Genomic DNA, 3,945 nt, shown 5'->3' on the forward strand with positions numbered 1-3,945 from the left:
AAATAAATATAGTTTAAAAAACTAAAAAAACACGCTTTTAAAGCACGTCGAACTAAAAAGTTAAAAATAATTTTTAAAATAAGTTTAAAATAATTATGAACAAAAAATACTAGTATTATTGTGATAAAAGCGTGGGTGCTTTGTGTCATATTTGTCGTATATTGAGCGCCCGAAGCTTTTATCACAATAATACTAGTATTTTTTGTTCATAATTATTTTAAACTTATTTTAAAAATGATTTTTAACTTTTTAGTTCGACGTGCTTTAAAAGCGTGTTTTTTTAGTTTTTTAAACTATATTTATTAATGTTTTGAACGGTCGTCCGTTCGATGTTTCATACGTTCCGAACGTGTTCACGGACAACGTTCGCCATATAAACCTATATAAAATAAAATCTGAACGTATACGTTCGTGAACAGACAATTGAAAAATAGACCCCCAGGTCGTTTAGAGCGTGGTGAAATATTATTAGGGGATCTTATACGTTTATTTTGGTATTCGACTGTCTGCCAGTCATCATTATCAGAGAAATCACAAGGCGATGCATCACCGGTATTGTTGTTCAGGTTGGAAATAAACAATGGTGTAGCGGTTTTATTCAATTTATTTTTATTAATATTTGATAGTGATTTTCCGGGAGAATTCATTGTGTATTAGGTGTGAGTTGTCAGAGTAGTTGACCTTGAGACCGACGGCCGACGTAGCGGCTGCGGTGGTCAAAAACAGTTCGATTACACAATCGAGTATGATAAAGTTATTAATATTATCAATAAATTATAAAGTAAATTTATAAATATTACCTTAATTTCAATAGCACTTATTTAACTAATGTGTGTGTTCGATTTGTGGTCTCCAAAAGAAATTTTTATTAATTCGCTTTGGACTTTGTTTTGTTTTTTTTTCGTCGTGACCTGTCGACTACAAACGCATGCAATAACGGACATGACGGTGCAATTTAAAGTTAAAAATTTTAAATCAAAAATTTTATATAAATACAAAAATAGCATTTTTTTAACTACGCAGCTTTATGCACGTAGAATAATTTACTATACCTTATGTTGTGAACTGGCCTTTTGTTGCCTAATTGTAATTGTGTAATTTAGTAGTATATATTAATAATGGGAACGGAAGCCCCTTTGTCTTGTGTATAAAGTATTAACCAAGCAAGCGTCTAGTCCTTCTATACATGGGCGACCGCATGGGGGGGGGGGTAAGAGGGGGCGTTTGCCCCCCCTGGACTTTGGAAATACATTTTTAAAAATTATAACCAATCTGATTTAAATTTGTATAATCTGAAAATTTTTATTTAGTAATGACTCATGAATATATATATATATATATTTTGAAATTTTCAATTAATTAACACTTTATTTTGAGAGGTGACGACTTGGGCCACGCAACGGATTGTGAAGTCGCCACCCTCATGGCTCCCTTGCAAAAAGGAAAATGGGTCGCCAACCACTTAGGCGAGGGTCTTGATCAGAAAAGAACAACACCCGGACCATAAGTGGATTTAATAGAAAAAAAAAATTGAAAAAAAAATAATAAGAAAACCAATAATATGCATTTTGATGAGATAAAGTGAATAAAAAAAAATTATATATATATATATAAACATATACTAAAAATATAAAGAGTTGTGGTAGACTATAATACGCTGATACCTTGTAAATGTATAACCAATATGTTTGTTTGATGTCACCAGTGGTGGACATACTTTAGTATGTCGAAGACCGTTACCTTAAAACTAGAGAAAAATGATTTAAAGGAAAAAAAAATAAGATACACGTGAATATTGAAGATATTCACGCAATAAAAAGATTTTTGTTGATTAAGAAAATTAAGGGGACTTTATTAAATTATTACAATTAAGTTAATAGTGGACAAAACCCGAAGGCAAAAACCACTCTGCAAATAAAGGGACAAAAGAGAAAAGAAAAAAAAAAACAATTATTAAGAAAAAAAAAATTAACCTACAACTTTTAAATATTACACGTGAAGCGTCTTCCGCATCGGAACAAGTCCGTGTACTCCGGGCGCGGCGGATAATTTCTGTAATCTGGCCGGCCGGACCGTACTTGGGTACTGCGGGAAAAATATATATATATATATATGTTAAATAAACATGACACACCACTGACCAATAACCTTATAACAAGCAACGCTAAAATTATTTATCTCTCATAATAAAATTAATTTATGACAGAAAAGAAAAAAGAAAGGCTCAATACATTACATTAAATAAATAAAAGAAAAAACAACAATACGATACCCAGTCCCGGATGGGACTCATCCTAAGATGGGGATCTCGGCCCCGGAAATGGCCGACGCCCTGCTGAATTAATACATTATTAAGATGAAAAACGCACACGAAAAAAAACTATAATTGGCTGCACGCACACAGCAAAACAGACCATGACGGTGGTTCAAAGGGAAGAGAGCTACGAAAAAATTTCTACACACCGGGCGAGACACAACGACGACGAACCCGTTTGGGAGAGGGTATCGGCTTAACGATTTACAAAATATACAACAGATAAAAATATGAACAATATTAGAGTTATACAGGTATGGACAGTGGTGGCCAGTGTATGTGTCATATAGGGAACGATTGTTAAACTGATAAAGAATATTGTGTGTATAGCGTTCACCTTGACAGCAACAGTACAGTATTCTGATTACACGGCCGGATATAACGTACGCGCGACCATTAGCAAAGCAAAACAGTAATCTATCAATATCATAAAATTCACATTTTGTCACGTTACAATTTAATGTTACTTTTTGGTATTTAATTTTTTTTGCCCCCCCCCCTGATAAATTTTCTGCGAGCGCCCATGCTTCTAGAATATTTGATGCTTGCTCAGTTATTTTCAAAGTATTGAGCCTACGGCTGCCGCCGACTGAGGCGACGCGCCAGTAGTAGTCAGCTACTCGTTCAAGAGTTATATAGTTTATAAGGTTAAACCTGGAAAACTCTACACTGAATCATTTTCATTGAATCTTTAGTTAATTTTCTCACTGAATCATTTATGTTATTTTGCTCACTGAATCTTTTTATGTTATTAAGTATTAACTTCTTAAAGATGTATAGTCAATTATAAGTGTAAATATATATTTAAATATAATTAATAGCAACTATTATTCAAACGCATTATCTCTTTATTTTGTCTACCTTACCAACTCGGTCACAACGCTTAGATCATTTACTAGATGAAACATATTATATCCCTGATTATGAACGTTAATATTATTCTAAAACTGATCAGAAATTGTATATTGTATGATTATTTTTATCTATTCATTTTCTTCGTTATAATATTTAAGGTATTTTAATTTGCTTAAGGCGATAGAACCGAGTCGTATTTCGTATCATTTGGTTACTGCCAACAATCACTTACTAACGAACAGTTCTTGCATAATTGGACTCCTCGATGCCCTTGCCTTTTCTTCAGGCTTTACAGACTACCCTACATCTGACACCAAACTTTTATTGCTCAGCTGCTTACCTAAGGGGTTTGAAGTCTTGTGTAGTCATACCTGTGGTTGAGTTGGTTAAGGAAGTCGAAAAAACGATAGTAGATAGTTTTTTTGACTTTTTAAGCTAATGTTTTTTATTTAAAAAATTAATATATAAAAAATATATTTTTAATTTTAAATAACAATGATATTTTAACACTACCCATCTACAAACATAATTTAAAAAAAATATTTTTTTATTTAACTAATTGTGTACACATTATCATTAAAAATAGATTATTTTATAATCACTCAGTAATTTATGGACTATTCTTAGCTTAAATTTTATAAGCACGTCATAGAATAATTTAAAAAAACGCTAAGAAAATAAGAATTTAATTGTTTTCACAAACAACAGTACAATATTTTCTAAATTCTAAAAATATAAGAAAAATAAGTATCATTTATATACAACTTGATATAAAG

Source organism: Daktulosphaira vitifoliae, unplaced genomic scaffold (genome assembly GCF_025091365.1).
Source record: "Daktulosphaira vitifoliae isolate Bord-2020 unplaced genomic scaffold, ASM2509136v1 Scaffold_3, whole genome shotgun sequence".
Taxonomy (NCBI): domain Eukaryota; kingdom Metazoa; phylum Arthropoda; class Insecta; order Hemiptera; family Phylloxeridae; genus Daktulosphaira; species Daktulosphaira vitifoliae.